General features: G+C 45.2%; 1 pseudogene; it reads right to left on the reverse strand.

Moving 5' to 3' along the window:
* LOC147113858 (CDGSH iron-sulfur domain-containing protein 1 pseudogene) overlaps positions 1-23,227 on the reverse strand; it is a 101,872-nt pseudogene that overhangs the window by 34,008 nt on the left and 44,637 nt on the right.

Consider the following 23,227-nt stretch of genomic DNA (forward strand, 5'->3'; position numbering starts at 1 on the left):
ATATTTAGTGTTGTCCCTCTGTTTATGGCAAGCTGTAACATAGTGTGCCGCTAAGGTTACACAATTTCTCTCTTCCCCTAGTAGGTATGGGAGTTTTTGGTTGTCATTCAAATTTCTGAATTCAGGGCATATTTTTGTGAATTTTGGGTAGAAATTCTCCCTTATGCCTGATATTTTCTACAAGCTGTGAGGAAGTGCATCTCTGTCTCACCACTCCCTGACTGCAGTGAGAGCATATCCTGTCCTCTCTTGGTAGCCGGGTCTGCCTGTGTCTACCTTTTTCGATCGCCAGGCTATGTTCACTAAGTCTGTACATTGTCAAGGTTTTTCTCAGTTTGCTATCCTTTACCCTGGTCAGGTAATCAGCCATGTTGTATTGTTTGTTTAGGGCCAAGTAGCAATTGAGTTTGCTTTGGGTTTTTGGTTGTTTCTGCCCAATATGACAGATATTTTTCCTTTTGCTTAGCGACGATTGTGTTGGGTCGATTTCTTTGTGTTACGCTGTCACTGACCTGGGCTGGTTATTGTTAGTAGTTACTTCACTGAGTCCCAGGACTAGTTGACTGAGGGTATTCTTCTTTATGGTCCTCTCTTGGCATTTCAGGGCTTCGTAATGATAGCATTGGGGGTTGCTCATTTCTAGGTGTTTCCAAAATTTGGTGGCTCTTTTTTTGGATAGTGATTATTAATGGATATTGGCCTCGTTCTGCCCTGCATGCATTGTTTACGGTTTTCCTTTGAGTCCGGAGGATACTTTTACAGAATTCTGCATGTAGGATCTCAATTGGGTGTTTGTCCCATTTTGCAAATTCTTGTTGTGTTTGCGGTCCCCACACCTCACTGCCATAGAGTGCAATTGGTTCAATTACTGATTTGAAAATTTTGAGCCAAATGCTAATTGGGATTTTTATTTGTATTGATTTTTAATGGCATAGAAAGCCCTTATTGCTTTCTCTTTCAGTTAATTCACAGCCAGATGAAAATTTCCCGTAGAACTGATTTTTAAGCCCAAGTATGTGTAGTTAGTGGTTTGTTCAATTTGGTTGTTCCTAGTGTGAAATTTATTTTGGGTCCCTGATGTCTGGATCTTTGCTGGAACACAAGGACTTTGGTTTTTTGGGGATTTATTGTCAGGGCCCAGGTCTGGCAGAACGACTCCAGCAGATCCAGGTTCTGCTGTAGACCCTCCTTAGTTGGTGACAGCAGAACCAGGTCATCTGCATAGAGGAGGAATTTAACCTTGGATTCATATAGGTGAGGCCGGGTGCTGTAGATTGTTCAAGTAGTTTTGCCAATTCATTTATGTAAATATTAAAGAGTGTCAGTGAGATGGGCGAGCCCTGCGTCACCCCCCGCCCCTGTGGGAAGTACTTTGTTTGTTTGTCTCCAATTTTAACTGCACATTTGTTGTTTGTATACATTGATTTAATTACATCATATGTTTTTCCCCCTACCCCGCTTCGATAAGTTTCAGGAATAAACCGTCGTGCCAGATGGAATCGAAAGCCTTCTGGAAATCTATAAAGCATGCGTAGATTTTGCTTTTGTTTTGATGAACGTGTTTGTCAATTAGGGTCTGTGGGGTGAAGATATGATCTGATGTTCTATAGTTTGGCAGAATCCAATTTGGCTTTTACTCAAGACATTGTGCTCCTCAAGGAAGTTTATAAGTCTTTTGTTTATGATACTACAGAATACTTTCCCCAGGTTACTGTTTACACAGATGCCTCGATAGTTATTTGGGTCGACTTTGTCCCCACTTTTGTATATGGGCGTTATGAGTCCTTTGTTCCAGATATCAGGAAGTAACCCTGCGGGTTAGGTTGATTGGCTATGATAAATTGACCCTTAGTGTTAGGGGGATTAAATACATGGGGTTACAGGGATAGGGTGGGATATGTGTTGGTGTAGGGGTTACGGGAATCGGGTGGGATATGTGTCGGTACAGACTCGATGGGCCAAAATGGCCTCTATCTGCACTGTGATGATTCTGTGATTCTGTGACCGACACTCAGAACCAAGTTGAAGAGTTTTAGGATAGCCAGTTTCATTTTATCGTCTGTGTGTTTAATCATCTCGCTTAGTATGCCGTCTGCACCGCAAGCTTTTCCTGGTCGCAGGTCCTTGAGTTTTTCAAATAGTTCTTTTTCTGTTATTATGGAGTCTAGCGGTTTGGTTATCTTTTATGGCGATTTCGAGCTTTTCCAATATTTTGCATATTTGGTGTTGCTCTGGCCTTAGTGTGTTTTTCTGGTATAAGTTTTCAAAATGGTTTTCCCATGTGTCTCCATTTTGAATGGCCAATTCGTCGTGTTGTTTTTTGTGTAATGTATTCCAGTTGTCCCAGAAACAATTGGAATCAATGGATTCCTCAATGGAGCGGAGTGTATTCTTAATATACTGCTTTTTTTTGGTTCTGAGTGTGTTTCTGTATTGTGTTAGTGTCTGACAATAAGTAAGGCGTAATTCCTTGTTTTCTGGCTGTCTGTGTTTTTGGTTTGATATTTTTCTAAGTTTTTTCCTCATGTTATGGCAATCTGGGTCAAACCATTTTTCATAGTTTTTTGTTTTTTTGTTCTTGCGAACTATGCAATGGTTTGACCTTGTTGCCAAATTATCAAAAATATTGTTTAGGTTATTCACTGCCCGGTTTACGCCTTCTTTATTGTGAGTGTATATGTTATCCAGAAAGGTGTCCAATAGAGCTTGAGTTGATTCATTGCTAATTGCTTTCTGGTATTTTTCTGTGCTGTTTTTGGCCCATCTGTACGATTTTTTGGTGTTGTACAGCTTACTGGGTTGTGTTTCTGTGTTGGTTGTTTCTGTCTTTTTAAGATACATGGTAATTTGACTGTGAATGCTCTGAAAGAGGATGGGTCCAAATCCGTAATCATATAGTCTACGGTGCTACAGCCAAGAGGTGAGCAATAGGTCGATCTTCCGAGGAGGTCTCCCATGAACCTACCATTGACAATGTACAGACCCAGGCTTCGACAGAGCTGCAGGAGCTGTCTTCCATTGGTATTTGTCTGCTTGTCACAGTTATGCCTGTATGGAAGGGAAGGGATATCGAAGTGGTTATTCCCGAATATGTAATTGTTTCCTGATTATTGGTGAAGTCTGGTTCTTCGCCAGTTCTTGAATTGAGGTCACCACAGATCAACACGTTCCCTGGGCCTGGAATTGGATAATCTCCCTCTCAATGTTGGAGAAGGTGTCTTCTTTAAAGTACGGGGATTCCATTGGGGGGATATAGAGTGCACAAATGAAAACATCTTGGGTGTTAGAGATAATCCCCCTCTCAATTTTGAGCCACATGTGGTTTTCGCCCTTTTTATAAATTTGATGCAATTCTTAAGCTCTGTTTTAAACCAAATCAGTATGCCTCCGGAGTCTCTGCCTTGGGTTACTCCTGGCAATTTATTGGAAGCGGACCACCAGCTCTGTGTACCCTTGGGGACGGCCCAGTGTGTCCTTCTCCTCTATACCAAGTTTCCTGTAAAATGATAATATCCAGATCTTTAGTTTCATCTATGAACTCTGGGGTCCTACTCTTCACGTCGAGCACCGAAGAGCATAGACCTTGGATATTCCAGGTCGAAATATTTAAGGATTTCATGTTAAGTTTGATCTTTTACTATGATAGGTTAAAGAATGATGTGTTTGTCGTGTCTAAATGGGGGGGGGAAAAAATCATCTCAATTGTCTATAAATGCTAATACTACTTGGTTACAATTCTTTCTAGTAATTAGTCTTTTTTTTTGATCCATAAGGCGGAAGTAGATGCTGCTGCACATCTCCTTAGTGTCTCTTAATGGATTGTCTCTGCCTGAGGTATTGCGTACGCCCTGTGCATCTCTCCGTCTGGCTGGGAGCGGACCTGTTCCCCTGTATGACAGGAGTGGTGCAGGTCTGATATTGTTGTTGTGCATGGGGATCCTCTCTGGTCCCGGTTGGTGTGGTGGTGGTCTCTGTAGTAATCCTGGTATGTTACCCGCTGATCTCTGGTGGTCGGGGGGGGGGGGTCCTCCTGGGGTTGGGTATGGACCCGATTAAAAGTGACGTCCTTCAGGGCTTTAGCAAAGATCGGTATTCGTTTCCTGTGGATGCGGACGCGGTCGTGAAGACATTCCACATCGAGGGTGGGGTGTTGGGCCAGGTGCACGTTGTGTTTTAATTCACAGTCTCTTGCTATGCTGGCATTTATCGCATGAATTGTGTTGTTGTTAAAGTCTGTTCTCGGCAATATTGTGGAAACAGTGATTCTAGTGTTTGGGAATGTTTTGCTTGCCTTCTCAATCACTGCTCTGAGCGATGTTGCTACCCCTTTCTGCTGGGCCTTTAGGTCATTTGTGCCCGTGTGTATTATTATGTGTTGGGGGGAGCCTAATCGGGTTTTGGTCAGCCATTCCCAGGCTCTGTTGTTGGGCACCGGATCTTTTTTACTATATGTCTAGGGAAGAGCTTTTTCTCCCATAGAAATTTCCCATTTGAGTCTATGAGTATTACAATGTCAGCCTTGTTGGTGTTTACTGTCTGGTGGCTTTCGCCTGGACTCATAGGGTGTGTGTTGGACTGGGGTGGTTGTGTCTAGTGTGTGCGCTCCTCTTGTGAGCGGCTCGCTTGTGGTTCCACGGTGATGGGGGAAGACTGAGCTTCAGTATGCTGGTCGGTCTGTGTGTCACCCCTTGTATTGTGTGTCTGCTGCTGTTGTTCAGTGTGGGAGTGCAGCTGTTCAGTCGGGCTCTGTATTGTCTTATCTCTAGCCTCTGGCTGCTGGTCTAATGGTGCTATCTCTCCTCTATGGCTCTCTTTGTATTCCTGCAACTCTTTCACCTGATTCCCAAGTCGATTCAGCTCTCTCCTGTATCCCTCCCTCTCTTGCTTTTGTTCGTGTTTCAGTTTAAGGACCTCCTCTCTAAGTTTAACCAGCTGTCTCTAACTGGTTAAATTTATCCTTTAGTTGTATCTGGCTGTGTGATCACGGGGTATGTGTCTGGTCGGCGCTGGAGGGCTCACTCACTTCCTGGCTAGGCTGCTCTTCTCTTGGTGAGCTGGAAGTGGTAGGGGGAGTATGTGTGGCTTCCTCCCTGGTAATTACGCTGGGGTTAGTCAGCTGTATCATATGGCTGTGGGGCCCTGGGGTGAGTGTCTGGTTAGAACTGTGTGGTTCGTTCACCTCCTGACCAGGCTGATTTACTCCTGGTGAGTTGTCAATGGTGGGGGGAGTGCGAGTCGCTTTTCCCCTGTTAGCCACTCTGGGGCTGTTCCTTCCCCTCTCAGTTATTTTTTTCAGTATCTTGAAGGCCGTTTCAAAGTCGTCAAGGTTGCCTTGCACCAATATTGTTCCGTTATCGTACATGTTGACAGTCGTGGTTGCACTGTCCGGGTCCCCTGGTTTCTTAATTTTCAGTTTGGACCCATTAGCGGTTCTTTCCTGCTTAACCCTGGTATAGTGTGATTTTATTGCTGTGATCCAAGCCGCTGACTGATCTGAGTAAAATATGAGATTACACTTTTTCCCAGTGCTGTACTAGTCAGCAAAAAGAGTTTCTGTTTTTTCTCTCAGCTGCTTCTGCTTGATCGATTTTTTAGCATTTTTTTTGGTGTTGGGGGGAATCTGGAAGAGGTTGCTCTCAGTGTGCCTCGGGAGCTGCTGTGGCTCCTCTGATTCGCTCATTATTGGTAGTGTAGAGGTAGAAAGTATTGTTGACCTTAGAATATGCTTTTCTGGGGCCCCGGGTTTGGCGTTTCCCTCTCCCTGCTCGCGACCTTTCCCAGTCCCCGGACTCACTCGCTCTCCAGGCCCTCCCCAGGCCCCATACTCACTGTCCTGACCTGCGTCTGGGATTTGCCATTTCCCGGTGTCTCCCGGCTGCTCCCCTCCCCCTCAGAGGTCTCTGGGCCTCTGTCTTGGCCAGGCTCCTCGGGCCTTTCCCTGGCTTCAGACTCCCTCCCCAGGGCCCGTACTCACTGTCTGCGTCTGGGAGCCGCTGCCTCACGGTGCCTTTGGGCTGCTCCCCTCTCCCTCAGAGGTCTCCAGGCCTCTGTCTCGGCCTGGCTCCTCCGGCCCCTCCCCGGTCCACGGTCCTGTGTTCCGGCCGCCGCTCAGGAGTCGCGCTCCGACCCCCTGCCGCTGCGACCCCGTGCGGCCGCTGTCGAATCACCGCGCTCCGACTGCTGCTGTGGCCCCGTGCGGCCGCTGTCGAGTCACCGCGCTCCGACTGCCACTGTGGCCCCGTGCGGCCTCTGTTGAGTCACCGCACTCCGACTGCTGCTGTGGCCCCGTGCGGCCGCTGTTCGGATTCTTCTTTGGTCTGTATATTCCTCTCCTTCTTTCTTTTTGCTTTGGCTTTTCTTTCTGTTTTCTACTTTCCTGTTTTTTTGTTGTTGTTTTTTTTCGGGTCCCGCCTTTGGCACTTTTTTTTTCCCGGGCTTTTTCTTCTTTTCTTTCTGTGCTTAAACTAAGTTAAACTAACCTTAAACTTAAACTAGATTAAACTAAACTAAACTGAACTAACTTAGCTAGAATTTATACTTCTTAAAACTTGAAATGTAACTTTTTTTCCCCACTTTAGACACTAAAAAACATTAAAACTTAGCAGCTCATCTTTCGTGCGACCTCCCTCCCTGTAGCTCCTCCCTCTCTGTCTCTCTGCCTCGCTGCCTGTCTGTCTCGCTGCCTGTCTGTCTGTCTGTCTCGCTGCCTGTCTGTCTGTCTGTCTCGCTGCCTGTCTGTCTCGCTGCCTGTCTGTCTGCCTGTCTGTCTGTCTCGCTGCCTGTCTGTCTGTCTCGCTGCCTGTCTGTCTGTCTGTCTCGCTGCCTGTCTGTCTGTCTGTTTCGCTGCCTGTCTGTCTGTCTGACTGCCTGTCTGTCTCGCTGCCTGTCTGTCTGTCTCGCTGCCTGTCTGTCTCGCTGCCTGTCTCGCTGCCTGTCTGTCTGTCTGGCTGCCTGTCTGTCTGTCTGTCTCGCTGCCTGTCTGTCTGTACAATCAAAAGTTATAGAGCGTACCTACATGTATGTTATATCGAAAGAAAGCTTATCGTTAGGGGACTCTCGTAGGCGTATTTACTTTTTCGTCAGACAAAAATTGTTTGGACAGTATACAAAAAAACGTTCAAAAATCCACTCATTAGCGGTTGACCAATCCTACCTCTCATTAGCGTTGAGTGACGTGCTGCTTGACCAATCCTACAGTTCACTCACCTGATGGTTGACCAATCAGTGCGTCACGGGCGGGTCCTAATCCTCCAGTCTCCCTAAACTTCACCGCCATTTTTTCCATCCCCACAGGGACAGCACCAGCCAAACAGACCCCCACAGTGCCACTCCGGGAGCTTCAGGTGAGTTTCCACACAGCGGGCGGGTCCTCGGCAGCGGCCGACCGTCAACCACGTGGGGAGCTCAGCTCGGGTCCGTCTCGCCCCGACAGCCCGGCTGGGCCTCACCGCTGGGTCCCAGACACGCAACGGGCGCGCCAATTGCAGCTGCCGGCCGTCAACCGCGCGATCCCCTGGGGAGCTCAACGAGAGGGGACAGACACGGGCAAGGACACCGCGTGGCCCAAAATTGCCCTGGCAACGCCGGGCACCCCCTGCTAGTAAACTATAAATTACATGAAATAACTATTTTAAACAATAATTTAAATTTTTGAAAAAAATAATTTTATTTTCTAACGGGGTTAAAAATAAACTTACCTTTCTTTAAAGTATTTAAAAATAATAAACTTGTGGAAAAAATGTTTTAATTTTAATTAATTCACCACTTACCTTGTAAAAAGCAGGCCTTGCGACTGCTTTTTACATGTCTAACTTCTGGAGACTTACCCTCCCGGGAAAACCTGCAAAGAAAACGTAAGTTCGATGCACACGCGCAGCCTCTCCTGCGCATGCGTTCGACCTCTGAACCCCTTCTTTCAGGGGAACGGAAGTGCCGGTTTCCCACGCATGCGCAGTGCATGCAGGAAACCGGCATTTCCATTGGGCTTACGGGTGAGTACCCCGTGCATACTCACCCGTGGAGACCCGAATTTCTGGGCCATTAAACCTTAGCCTCAATTTAACGACACAAGCAGGAACTATGGTGAGCTGGTCTGGAATTTTTTAACCCAATCTCCTTTTTCTAGTTCCACAGAATGAAAAGTTGGTATAGTTGGGGTAAAGAAAAAGAACTTGCATTTATATAGTGCTTTTCATAACCTCAGAACAGCCCAAAGCGCTTTACAGCCAATTAATACATTTTTCTGAAGTGTAGCCACTGTTGTAACGGGTAAATTTACAACATCACACTCCCAGCGCAAAGCTTCACCTACGAGTGCATATCAGGAATGCAGACACAGTTTTGCACGCACGAACTTTAATGATCCTCTTAAAATGACCCCCACTATTTTAAGGAACATTGTTTCAAATTGATATAAAAATACTTCTATTTTTTAAACTCAGAAACCTAGGTAAATGGCTATGGCCCAAACTCCTTGTGTGATTCCACTTACTGTACTAAGTTGGGGAAAATCTCCATTTAATTTTCACAATAATCTTGGTAGCACAGCACACCTGAACTGTGCGACTTTATGCCCTATTTTTCTTAATCACTTAGAAAAGAATCTCTGCCCAGCTGAGGCAACAAACTGCCAACACTGTCCAAAGAAAAAACCATAGGCAACCATACAATTTTAGGCTTGTTCCTCGTACTTCTGCTCATGTTTAAACGTCAAAAATCACTAACCTTGCCAGATCTCCAGCACCTGCAGAATATGGTTTGATCACCCAATTCTTCTACATCAAAGCTGTGAACCACCTTAGCAACGTCTTTGTTGATTGCTGGGTTCACTCTGCTGGTCCTTATTATTCTACTGTTAATCAGACGATACAGAAAATAGCCACTAACCATCAGTCCAATAGTTAGTGGAAATACAATCCAGCGAGCTACAATTGGAAAAATGCTACATTAAAGCAACATAAATTAGAATTTAACATGATTCAATTACTTAATGAATTCCTATATGTATGTCACTTCCATCAATTTAACACTGTTTTCTAATAATTTAGATAGTTAAAAATTTGTTTCCTCTTTTGCCAGGATGCTAGAAGAGAACTCAAATGTGTTTGTATTTTGCATAATAGGTCAGACCATTCCTACAGACGTAAGAACATAAGAAATGGGAGCAGGAGCAGGCCATTCGGCCCCTTGAGCCTGCTCCACCATTCAATAAGATCATGGCTGATCTGATCTTGGCCTCAACTCCACTTTCCCGCCCACTCCCCAGAACCCTCGATTCCCCTGTAGCTCAAATATCTGTCTATCTCCGCCTTGAATATATTCAATGAGTCCGCCCCCACAGCTCTCTGGGATAGAGAATTCCAAAGATTCATGACCCTCAGAGAAGAAATTCCTCCTCATCTTCGTTTTAAATGGGTGACCCCCATCAACAAACATCTTTCAAGTTTGGAACAACTGAAGCTTTGCAAAATAATGTAACTTTAGAGCAAGCTCCATAAATGTTTTTGTGACATAGAAACATAGAAGGTAGGAGCAGGAGTAGGCCATTCGGCCCCTCGAGCCTGCTCTGCCATTTAATGTGATCATGGCTGATCATCCAAATTTAGTACCCTGTCCCTGCTTTCTCCACATATCCCTTGATCCCTTTAGCCTTAAGAAATATATCCAACTCCTTCTTGAATATAATTAATGAATTGGCCTCAACTGCCTTCTGTGGTAGAGAATTCCACAGGTTCACCACTCTCTGGGTGAAGAAATTCCTCCTCATCTCAGTCCTAAATGGCTTACCCCTTATCCTTAGACTGTGACCCCTGGTTCTGGACTCCCCCGTCATCGGGAACATCCTTCCTGCATCTATTCTGTCTAGTCCTGTTAGAATTTTATAAGTTTCAATGAGATCCCCTCTCATTCTTCTAAACTCTAGCGAATACAAGCCCAATCGACCCAATCTCTCTTCATACGTCATTCCTGCCATCCCAGGTATCAGTCTGGTGAATCTTCGCTGCACTCCCTCCATGGCAAGAACATCCTTCCTCAGGTAAGACGACCAAAACTGCACACAATACTCAAGGTGTGGTCTCACCAAGGCTCTGTACAACTGCAGCAAGACATCCTTGTTTCTGTACTCGAATCATCTCGCTATGAAGGCCAACATACCATTTGCCTTCTTAACCGCCTGCTGCACCTGCACGCTTACCTTCAGCGACTGGTGCACAAGGACACCCAGGTCTTGTTGCACTTCCCCTTTTCCCAATCTATTGCCATTCAGTTAATAATCTGCCTTCCTGTTTTTGCCACCAAAGTGGATAACCTCGCATCTGCCATATCACCCAACCTGTCCAAATCAAACTGGAGTTTCCCCACTCATATAATGCACACCACTTTACACTGAAATATACACTTGAAACCAAGGTGTACATTATATACATAATTGTTTCTTTGAAAAACTGGACCATGATTTACACATATAATATGCATTACAATGGGAATTTGGACCAGAAAACCAGGTGCACATCAAAAGCAAAACAAATTCATTGCAAGGACATGTGGCAATCTGTGTGAAAGGACCCTGAAGCTTAGTTCCACTGTGCACAGTAAGGCAAATTGCATCTCCCTGAAAAGAACAAAAATACAGATAATATATTCTATCTAAAATCTCCATGATACATAATTTTAATTAGAGCAAGTACTAGCAAATCAGCCTGGCTACAATCTATACATTAATTATACTGTTATTGTCTTTGTATACTAACCAGAGGCACAGTTTTAATCTGGTTTAGGAAAGGTAATTTGTATAAATGTTATTCGTTTTTAAAACTTAAGTTTCATATATTTACCTCAAAAGATTTTTTTATGCATCATCCTAAATAAGTCCCTGTATGCTTGTACCAAATTAGTACCCTGTTCTAAACCAATTAAGGAATATCTCATTAACTAAAAGCTAAATGTACATTCACTTTTCACAAGGAAAGTTCAACTCATTTTTAGTTTAATAAATTTAAAATTGATAGAATTGATAGAATTGATAAAAAAATACAACAAATTCTGCATTAGTGTCCAAATTATCTCAGAAAATAGTACAAAAATAAACTTTTATTGCATACATCGGAGGGGACAGTTATGGTCTCAGGAACGTGAAATTTCCTGTAACAAAAATAAAACAGAATTGAACTAAACAAATGCATCACCCACCCGCTGAGATTCGACTAAAAACACAATCCGATGATGGAAATAATGAAGAGAAAACACAACTCATGACAAATAATTTTTAAAAAAATCTTCCAGGGGGAATTATTGGTTTCTGATCAATGGTTGCGCGACAGGGAGAGATTGTTCAGAACAGAAAGTTGTCACGGGAGCCCAATTCCCTCAGACATTCGCGGCGCAATTTAAAAGAATTTGGGGAGTGACACATTTCAACAGCGACAGACCGACATCAGTGCAGCAAAGGCCAGGCCCCGAGCAACACAGCCCGAGGCTTTCCGATGGCCAGGCACCGTCAACCTGGAGACAAGTCCCCGCCCCCGGCCCGGCCATTCCCAGTCCCCTACCTCCCGGCATGGCAGCGATTCCTCTCCGCCCGCCTCTCAGCTCAGCCCGGGCACCGCCCAAACACCTCCACCCTCCCCTCCCGCCACACCGTTAGTTCCGGACTACCCGCTCTCTGTGCTGCACGTGATCAGCTGCACAGCGCTAGCTCACCTGTACCAGAGTTTATTTCCTCAGGACCAAGTATTTGGTGCCCCCCCCCCGCCCTTTGTACAGATACCTGGATCCTAACTGAATAATTTTCCATAATTTGAAAATTATAGTTCTCTGATGGGAGCATTAACAGGCGTAGACCCCGAAATCCCGTCTGCCGCAATCTGGCATCTGCACCAGGGATTGGTTTTAATTTAATTTATTAAGTTTCCTTTAATGTTTTAAGTTACAGTTTATTTGTTTACTGCATCACCCAAAGAGTACACCAGGATTGGACCCAAAGGTGCCCTCCAATGCTGACCCTGCTAGAGTTTACAGTTAACAGGAAGGATCCTCATTTGCATCAGTCAGGCTGGCACAAGTGCCACTTGCTTTATGTGCATATACAGGTAGACTATCCTTTATCCGAAAACCTCGGGACCAGCCGTGTTTCGGTTTTCGGAGAATTTCGGATTTCGGAAGGTGGGTCAGCGGGGGTCGCGGCCGGCGGGGGTCCGCGGGGGGGTCCGCGGCGGGGGTCGGGGTCGGCGGGGGTCCGCGGGGGGGTCGTGCGCACGACTTACGCTGACGCTCAGCGTAAGTCGGTGGGGGTCGGGGTCGGCGGGGGTCCGCGGGGGGGTCGGCGGGGGTCGGGGTCGGCGGGGGGGTCAGCGGGGGGTCGTGCACACGACTTACCCTTTATCCGAAATTCCGAAACCAGAACCCTCTAAAAACTGAAGGTTTTTTCGTTCAGCGTAAGTCGTGCACACGACTTACGCTGAATGAAAAAACCTTCGGTTTTTAGAGGGTTTCGGTTTTCGGAAGTTCGGATAAAGGGTAGTCTACCTGTACACGCTTGTGGAGGCTGGTACGTTAACAACTATTAATTCTACCCAAAGTGATTCTGTGTCTGCCCTTTCCATTTTTATATCCCCTCTCGCTTGTGCCTCAATACTGGAGTTTATATATACTGCCACACCACCTCCTTTTCTCCAATACGGTCTCTTCTGAGCAATTTCTATCCTTCCAGATATGTATCCCATTGTCTGGATTCATTCCACTATGTCTCTCTGCTGCTAATAATGTTCATAAGAACATAAGAAATAGGAGCAGGAGTAGGCCATTCGGCTCTTCGAGCCTGCTCCGCCATTCAATGAGATCATGGCTGGTCTTCTGTCTCAACTCCATTCACCGGCCCTATCGCCATATCTCTTGATGCCCTTACTAGTCAGAAATCTATCGACTTCTGTTTTGAATATACCCAATGACTGAGCCTCCACAGCCCTCTGGGGTAGAGAATTCCAAAGATTCACCACCCTTTGTGTGAAGAAATGTCTTCTCATCTCAGTCCTGAATGGCCTACCCTTTATCTTGAGGCTGTAGCCCCTGGCTCTAGACTCCCCAGCCAAGGGAAACATTCTCCCAGCATCCATCCTATCAAGCCCTGTAATAATTTTGTATGCTTCAATGAGATCCCCTCTCATTCTTTTGAATTCAAGAGAATACAGGCCTAGTTTACTCAATCTCTTCTCATACGACAGTCCCTGCATCCCAGGAATCAATCTCGTGAACCTTCGTTGCACTCCCTCTATGGCAAGTATATCCTTCCTTAGGTAAGGAGACCAAAATTGTACACAGTACTCCAGGTGTGGTCTCACCAAGGTCCTATATAATTGGAGTAAGACTTCTTTACTCCTGTACTCAAATCCTCTTGTAATGAAGGCCAGCATACCATTTGCCTTCCTAATGGCTTGCTGCACCTGCACATTCACTTTTAGTGACTCATGCACAAGGACACCCAGGTCCCTTTGAGCATCTGCATTCCCCAATCTTTCACTATTTAGGAAATACTCTGATTTTCTGTTTTTTCTACTAAAGTGGATAACTTCACATTTATCCACATTATATTCCATCTGCCATGTTCTCACCCACTCACTGAGTCTGTCGAGATCCCCTTGAAGCCTCTTCACATCCTCTTCGCAACTGACACTGCCACCTAGCTTTGTATCATCAGCAAATTTGGAAATGTTACATTTAGTTCCCTCATCCAAATCATTGATATAGATTGTGAATAGCTGAGGCCCAAGCACCGATCCTTGCGGTACCCCACTCATCACAGCCTGTCATCCTGAAAAAGACCCATTTATCCCTACTCTTTGTTTTCTGTCTTTTAACCAATTCTAAATCCATGCTAGTATATTACCCCCAATTCCATGTGCTCTAATTTTGTTCACCAACCGTTTGTGTGGGACCTTATCGAAGGCCTTCTGAAAATTCAGATATACCACATCTACTGGTTCCCGTTTGTCTACTCCACTAGTTACATCCTCAAAGAACTCCAATAGGTTTGTCGAACAGGATTTCCCTTTCATAAATCCATGTTGACTCTGCCCAATCTTACTATTAGTTTCTAAGTGCCCAGTTATTGCATCCTTTATAATAGATTCCAGCATTTTCCCAACTACTGATGTGAGGCTAACAGGTCTGTAGTTCCCCGTTTTCTCTCTCCCTCCTTTCTTAAATAGCGGGGTTACATTTGCTATCCTCCAATCTGCAGGAACCGTTATAGAATTTTGGAAGATGACAACCAATGCGTCCACTATTCCAATGGCCACCTCTTTCAAAATCCTAGGATGTAGGTCATCCGGTCCTTGGGATTTATCGACTTTTAGTCCCATTAATTTTGCTAGTACTGTTTTTTTACTAATAATAATTTCTTTAAGTTCCTCATTCTCGTCACACCCTTGGTTTTCTCGTATTTCTGGGAGGTTTTTTGTGTCTTCCTCCGTGAAGACAGAAACAAAGTATTTATTTAATTTCTCTGCCATTTCCTCATTCCACATTATAAATTCTCCCGTCTCTGACTGTAAAGGACCTACATTTACCTTCTTTACCTTTTCACATACCTTAGAAGCTTTTACAATCCGTTTTTATATTTTTTGCTAGTTTGTGCTCATATTCCATTTTCCCTTTCTTTATCAATTTCTTGGTCCCCCTTTGCTGATTTCTAAAAAGATCTCAATCCTCAGGCTGACTGTTTTTTCTGGCAACTTTATAAGCTTCCTCCTTTGACTTAATACTACCTTTAATTTCTTTTGTTAGCCATGGTTGGATCACTTTTCCTTTTGGATTTTTATGCCCCAGAGGAATATATGTTTGTTGCAAATTATGCATTATTTCCTTGAATGTTAGCCATTGTATGTCCACCTTCATACCTTTTAGTGTAGTCTCCCAATCTACCATGGCCAACTTGTCCCTCATACCCTTGTAGTTTCCTGTTTAGATTGAAGACCTTAGTTTCAGATTGGACTACATCACTCTCAAACTTAATGTAAAATTCAATCATATTATGGTCACTTGTCCCTAAAGGCCCCTTTATCACAAGATTATTGATTAGCCCTTTCTCATTACACAGCACCAGATTCAGAATAGCCTGTTCCCTGGTTGGTCCCTCCACGTACTGATCCAGGAAACCATCTCGCATGCATTCCAAGAATTCGTCCTCCACACCATTAGTGGTAATTTGATTTGCCCAGTCAATATGTAGATTAAAGTCCCCCATGATTACCGTATTGCCCTTGTTACATGCACTTCTAATCTCTTGATTAATACTGTGCCCTACATTACCATTACTGTTTGGTGGCCTATACACAACTTCCACCAATGTTTTCCGCCCTTTGCTGTTTCTTAGCTCCACCCAAACTGATTCCAGTTCTACATCATGATCTGCCAAGCCAAGATCTTTTATCTCTACCGTACTGATCTCATCACCTCCTTTTCCTTTTTGTCTGTCCTTCCTAAATGTTGAGTACCCTGGAACATTAAGTTCCCAGCTTTGGTTACCCTGCAACCATGTCTCTGTAATGGCAATTACATCATACCCATTTACTTCTATTAGTGCCATTAATTCATCCACCTTGTTGCAAATGCTACGTGCATTTAGATAAAGTGCCTTCAACTTTGCCTGTTTAATATTTTTCTGCACTTTGACCCTCTTTACTGTTGGCCTTTGTTTCTGTTCCCTACTAGTTTTGCTGACTACTTTTCTAACTTGAACTTCCAGCTTTGTTTCTCTCCTTTCTGGGCCCACACTTAGGTTCCCAGCCCCCTGACAAACTAGTTTAAATCTTTCCCAACAGCACTAGCAAACCCCCCTGCGAGGATGTTGGTCCTGTTTCTGCCAAGGTGTAACCCGTCCAGCTTTTCAGGTTCTACCTTCCCCAGAATCGGTCCCAATGCCTTAGGAATTTAAATCCCTCCCTCCTACACCATCTCTCCAGCCATGCATTCATCTGGCCTATTCTCCTATTTCTGCTCTCGCTAGCACGTGGCACTGGGAGTAATCCTGAGATTACTACCTCTGAGGTCCTGCTTTTTAATTTATTTCCTAGCTGCCTATATTCTGCTTGCAGGACCTCGTCCCTCTTTCTACCCATGTTGTTGGTACTGATATGGACCACGACCTCTGGCTGTTCACCCTCCCCCTTCAGAATGTCCTGCAGCTGCTCAGTGACATCCTTGACCCTGGCACCAGGGAGGCAACATACCATCCTGGAGTCACGTCTGCGGCCACAGAAACATCTTTCTGTTCCCCTTACGATAGAATCCCCTATCACTCTCCCATTATTTTTCCTCCCCTCCTGTGCAGCTGAGCCACTCGTAGTGCCACGGACTTGGCTCTTGCTGCATTCCCCTGAGAAACCATCTCCCCCAGCAGTATCCAAAACAGAAAATCTGTTGGAGAGGGAGATGGACCCAGGGGACTCCTGCACTACCTTCCTAGTTCTTTTACTCTGTCTGGCGGTCACCCATTCCCTGTCTGCCTGTGCACTCTTTACCTGCGGTGTGACCACCTCGTTAAACGTGCTATCCACAAAGATCTCAGCCTCGCGGATGCTCCACAGTGACTCCAGCCGCAGCTCTAGCTTCGAAACACGGATTTCGAGTAGCTGCAGCTGGAGACACTTCCTTGCACACGTGTTCGTCCTGGACACCAACCTATACAGGTCATACAACTAATTTGTCAGACATTTACAAGCACACAGATGCAAATGATTTTAATTAACTGTATCACAAACACTTTATTGCCTCAAAGACCCTGCTGCCCATAGGTATTTTGTTTATTCCATACATGAAGTTCTTTGATTTTTTTTTTACATCAAAATCTTTGTTTTATTTTAAAATGTAGGGCTACAACAAGAATAACTTGGATTTATAGAGCGCCTTCAATGTAGTAAAATTTCCCAAGATGCTTCACAGTAGCGTTATCAAATGGAATTTGACACCGAGCCACCGAGGTGATATTAGGACAGATAATCAAAAGCTTGTTAAAAAAGGTAGGTTTTAAGGAGCATCTTCAAGGAGGAAAAAGAGGTAGAGAGGTGGAGAGGTTTAGGAAGGGAATTCCAGAGATTAGGGCCTAGACAGCTGAAGGCATGGCTGCCAATGGTGGAGCGATTAAAATCGGGAATGCGCAAGAGGCCAGAATTGGAGGAGCACAGAGATCTCGGAGGGTTGTCGGGCTGCAGGAGGTTACAGAGATTGGGAAAGGGCGAAGCCATGGATGGATTTGAAACAAGGATGAGAATTTCAAAATAGAGGCATTGCTGAACCAGGAGCCAATGTAGGTCAGTGAACACAGGGGTGATGGGTGAGCGGGACTTGGTGCGAGTTAAGAGACGGGCAGCAGAGTTTTGGATGAGCTAAAATTTAAGGAGGGTGGAAGATGGGAGGCCGGCCAGGAGAGCGTTGGAATCGTCAGATCTAGAGGTAACAAAGGCATGGAGGAGGGTTTCAGCAGCAGATGAGCTGAGACAGGGGCGGAGTCAGGAGATGTTACAGAGATGGAAGTAGGTGGTCTTTGTAATGGAGCAGATATGTGGTTAGAAACTCATCTTGAGGTCATATACGACACCAAGGTTGCAAGCAGTCTAGTTCAGCCTCAGACAGTTGCCAGGGAGAGGGATGCAGTCGGTGCATAGGGAACGGAGTTTGTGGTGGGGATCGAAGACAATGGCTTCTGTCTTCCCAATATTTAGTTGGAGGAAATTGCTTGTCCGACATCCAGCACTGGATGAGCAGAAATGAGAAAAATTAGAGACAGTGGAGGGATCGAGAGAGGTGGCGGTGCGGTAGACCTGGGTGTCTTCAGCATACATGTGGAAACTGACGCTGTATTTTCGGATGATGTCACGAGGGGCAGCATGTAGATGAGAAATAGGAGGGGGCCAAGGCAATGTTCCTTCTAAGCTGCGTGGCCGTGCAGTTGTCTGCCGGTCTGCACAGCCCAGGACCGGCTTTTCAAATGTGAAATTTTGTGTATATGTGAAACTTTGAATGGGCGGCGCAACCCATTAAAGTGACTGCACCGCAAAAAGCAATTAGGGGGAACATTGGGCCAAGGATAGATCCTTCTGAGATTCCAGAGGTAACTACGTGGGAGCGGGAAGAGAATCCATTGCAGGCCATTCTCTGGCTACGAGTAGACAGATAAAAATGGAACCAGGTGAGTGCAGTCCCACCCAGCTGGACGACAGAAGAGAGGCGTTGGAGGAGGATGGTGTGGTCAACCGTGTAAAAGGCTGCAGACAGGTCAAGGAGGGATAATTTACCATGGTCACTGTCACATAGGATGTCATTTTGCTGTGCAACTCTATCCTTGGTTATCCGTTGCCATCTGTAGTGTATGTGCCTTTAAGAGCCCCATGTGTACTGTAATGCCGGTAATGGCCACTCGGGCTATATAAGCCTGTATATTGTGTTGTATCAGTTAGTTCCCCTCCAGACTTTGTTTAGTAAACACCTATGAAACCAACTCCTGTCTTCAGTGTCTCTATCAACACACAGACACAACAGTGGCAACGAATTAGAAACGGACTTACCTGCAATTCGGCAGCATCTCAAGGACATCAATTCCTCTGGCGTCCAAAGTTGAAGAAAAATCAAGAAAGAAAAAAAGCTGTGGTTTCACCAGCTAGCCAAGCTGGTGGCAGGTACTGCAATAATCCTTCCTGGGCGTCGGGCTGGGGCTCCAGCGGCTGGCTCTACAGCTAGGCCAAGCAGCGAAAGCGGAGGCAAGCAGTAACAGACGGGGAGGGAGCACTCGGGAGACGGCCGGCGCTGCAAGCAGGTCGGCGTTCAGACCTAGAGAGAGAGTCCGGCGGGAACGAGTCTCCAACTGTAAATAAATAAATAAAAAGAACGGAAACCGCGGGAAACAGCGGTCATCGGCAGCAGCGGCGGGGAAGCGCGGGAAGTGCCATATCTTTTCTGCAGAAAAGAAAGGAAAGCGTGGAAGCGCCATTTTTTTTCTAGGATGCCTAAGTCTGGCAATATTGATGCTTTTGATAACGAGATAGAGGATTGGACCACATATGTGGAAAGAGTGGAGGTATATTGCACCGCAAATGGAATAGAAGATGAAAAAAAAGCTTCAGTACTGCTAAATCTAATGGGCGCAAAGACATACGGGCTGTTACGAAATGTAATCACTCCAGCCAAACCAAAGGACAAGAATTTTAAAGAAATTGTTGATACCCTACAGGAGCACATAAACCCAACACCGCTGCTGATAGCGGAATGATTCAAATTCTTCAAGAGAAATCAACACAAGAATGAAGGTAACGCTGATTACCTCACTGAATTAAGAAAGCTATCAAAACACTGCCAATTTGGGGCAGGACTAGCAGATTATCTTTGAGACAAATTCGTCTGCAGTCTCTTAAGTGAAGGGACACAGAAAAGGCTGCTTTCTGAAAAAGATTTAACACTGGACAAGGCTTTCAGTATGGCTGTATCATACGAAGCAGCCGCAAGAGGAGCTGCAGAGATACAACAAAAGACACAGGACTTCGGCACCCATGAAATGACACAGGGTTTCGAGAGATGTTATTGCTGCGGCAGATCCACCCATGACCAGAGGGACTGCTGGTTCAAGGACAAAGCATGCAGGCAATGCAGAAAGATTGGACACATTGCACGGGTATGCCGATCTGGACAAACAAAATCCACAGACAGGAAAAAAAAAATCAATGAAGAAAAGTACAGAAAGGTACAAATGATGATGGACAGTAGCTCCGAAGACCAGAAGAGCGATAGCGACTCCGGAAACAAGAGACTAAGCTGTCTCAAATTACATAATGTAATTGCCAAAGATGATTACCAGACCATTTGGGTTACCCTCACGATAGCAGGGTCCCCAGTTAAAATGGAGCTAGATACAGGATCAGCTCTGACCATCATAAATCGACGGGATTACGAGCGGCTATTTACGCATATACCTTTAAAAGACACATCCATTATCTTGAAAACATATACGGGGCAGAAAGTATACCCCAAAGGAAAAATAAGGGTGCCTGTTGTATACAACGGCAAGGAAATACAAAAGTTGTATTTATACATTCTACAAGATGGTGGTCCACCGCTGTTGGGACGTGAATGGATCAGGAAAATACGTTTAGACTGGCACTCCATTCAGGCACTGACGGTGACCAGTAAGAAAAAAAACGATGATGACGGCATACCTGAACAATTAAAAGACATCATGGCCAACGCCAAAGAAGTGTTTCAAGAGAAACTAGGAACCTTGAAGGGCATCACCGCCTCAATAAAAGTGGAAGATGCAGCAATTCCCAAGTTTTTTAAGGCAAGACCGGTGCCATACGCAATTCGTCCAGCAGTCGAGGCAGAGCTAGAGAATTTGGAAAAGGCAGGCGTATTATCCAAAATAGATTGGAGCGAGTGGGCAACACCCATCGTTCCAGTCATGAAGAAAGGATTGAATAATGATAAATCTGAAGAACAGAGAAAAATTCGCATCTGTGGAGACTTCAAGGTGACTGTAAACCTGGCCCTTCACACGGTACAGTATCCTCTTCTGAGGATAGAAGATATTTTCGCCTCACTATCCGGAGGGAAACGTTTCACCAAAATTGACTTGGCACAGGCATATCTACAGATGGAGGTTGAAGAGGCCTCTAAAAAGTATCTCACGATAAATACACACAAAGGTCTGTACCAGTACAATCGACTGGTTTTCGGAGTAGCATCCGCTCCAGCTATCTGGCAAAGAGCTATGGAGCAAGTCCTCCAAGGGATTCCGGGGACTCAATGCTACCTAGACGACATCCTTGTAACAGGAGAAAATGACAACGAGCACCTTGCCAATTTGGAGCAGGTGCTCACTAGGCTGAGAGAACGGGGCCTACGAGCAAATCACCCCAAGTGCGAATTTTTCCAAAATCAAATATATTGTGGCCACATAATTAATAAGGAAGGGTTGCATAAGTCACCTGAAAAAATTGAAGCAGTCATAAAAGCCCCAGCACCTGAAAATGTTTCACGATTAAGGTCGTTCCTGGGATTAATAAATTACTATCATAAATTTTTACCGAACTTATCAACTCTTCTACACCCTCTTAATGAACTGCTACAAACAGGAGTAATTTGGAAATGGAGCGAAGACTGTAAACGTGCCTTCCATAAATGCAAAGACTTAATCACGTCCAAAGAAGTTTTGGCTCATTACAACCCATCACTGCCAATCAGACTGGCGTGCGATGCATCCCCTTACGGCGTAGGAGCAGTACTATCGCATAAATTCCCTGATGGCTCGGAACGGCCGATAGCTTTTGCGTCACGCTCATTGAACTCAGCTGAGCGTAACTATGCCCAAATCGACAGGGAAGCACTCAGCCTGGTATGGGGAGTGAAGAAATTCAACCATTATCTACACGGACAAAAATTTACCTTGTTGACTGACCATCAACCCCTCATCTCCATATTCAACCCTAAAAAGGGTGTTCCCATTATGACAGCGCAAAGGCTACAGAGGTGGTCCCTTTTTCTAGGGGCACACCAATACAACATAGAATACAAAGGATCAAAACAGCATGGGAATGCTGACGGGTTATCGCGCCTACTGTTGCCAACAGTAGAAGAAGCACCTACCGTAGACCCAGTGGATATTTTCCACTCTACCATAGTCGAATGTCTACCAGTAACAAATTCTGCCATTGAAAGGGAAACTAGAAATGACCCGACTCTCTCACGAGTCTACGATTTAACAGTGAAGGGATGGCCAGCACATGGCGAACCACTGTTACCAGCGTTCTCGCAAAGAAGAGAACAGCTGTCAGTGTGCCGAGGAACCTTGATGTGTGGATCCAGAGTGGTGATTCCACCCAAACTCCAGGATAAAGTTCTAAAGGAGCTTCACGAGGGGCATCTGGCTGGAGTGAAAATGAAGAACCTAGCCAAGGCGTTTGTATGGTGGCCAGATATCGATGGAGACATCGAAGAAATGACCAAGAGCTGCCTAGGATGCCAGAAGGTCCAAAACGCTCCACCCCAAGCCCCTCTACATCCATGGGAGTGGCCCTCATCTCCCTGGCAAAGGGTACTCATCGACTTTGCTGGTCCATTTATGGACTCAATGTTCTTAATCGCGGTTGATGCACACTCCAAGTGGCCGGAGGTAATAAAGATGTCCTCCACCACCACGGAAAAAACCATCACAGTATTAAGGACCATATTTGCCAGGAATGGGCTGCTGGAACAGATCTGTTCTGATAATGGACCGCAATTTGTGTCCGAAGAATTCAGGAAGTTCTTAAAAAACAATGGGGTTAAGCACTACATGTCCGCCCCATACCATCCCGCCACCAATGGATTGGCTGAAAGGTTTGTCCAGACCTTCAAGAAGGCCATAAAGGCCATGGGTAATGAAGACATAAAACTTCAGCATAAGGTGGATAACTTCTTGTTTGCATACAGGAATGCAACACATATGGTTACAAACCAAACTCCCACCAAAGGGGGGGAGGAGCTAAACACGATCAAAATCACTAAGGAAGTGGTACTCGGTAAAATAATGGGACTCAAGGTGGATAAATCACCTGGACCTGATGGCTTACATCCTAGGGTCTTGAGGGAAGTGGCGGTAGGGATTGTGGATGCATTGGTAATAATTTTCCAAAACTCCCTGGACTCGGCAATGGTCCCGGCAGACTGGAAAACTGCTAATGTAACACCCTTATTTAAAAAGGGCAGTAGACAGAAGGCTGGAAACTATAGACCGGTTAGCCTAACATCTGTGGTAGGTAAAATTTTGGAGTCCATTATTAAGGAGACAGTAACAGGACATTTGGATAATCATAATTTAATAGGACAAAGTCAGCATGGTTTTATGAAGGGGAAGTCATGTTTGACAAATTTGCTGGAGCTCTTTGAGGAAGTAACATATAGGGTGGATAAAGGGGAACCAGTGGACGTAGTGTATTTAGACTTCCAAAAGGCATTTGACAAGGTGCCACACAATAGATTATTGCTTAAGATAAAAAATCACGGGATTGGGGGTAATATTCTGGCATGGATAGAGGATTGGCTATCTAACAGAAGGCAGAGAGTTGGGATAAATGGTTCATTCTCAGACTGGCAATCAGTAACTAGTGGTGTTCCGCAGGGGTCAGTGCTGGGTCCCCAACTCTTTACAATCTATATTAACGATTTGGAGCAGGGGACCGAGTGTAACATATCAAAGTTTGCAGAT

The sequence above is a fragment of the Somniosus microcephalus genome, chromosome 8 (assembly GCF_052327205.1).
Source record: "Somniosus microcephalus isolate GS21.2 chromosome 8, FLI_Smic_1.0, whole genome shotgun sequence".
Taxonomy (NCBI): domain Eukaryota; kingdom Metazoa; phylum Chordata; class Chondrichthyes; order Squaliformes; family Somniosidae; genus Somniosus; species Somniosus microcephalus.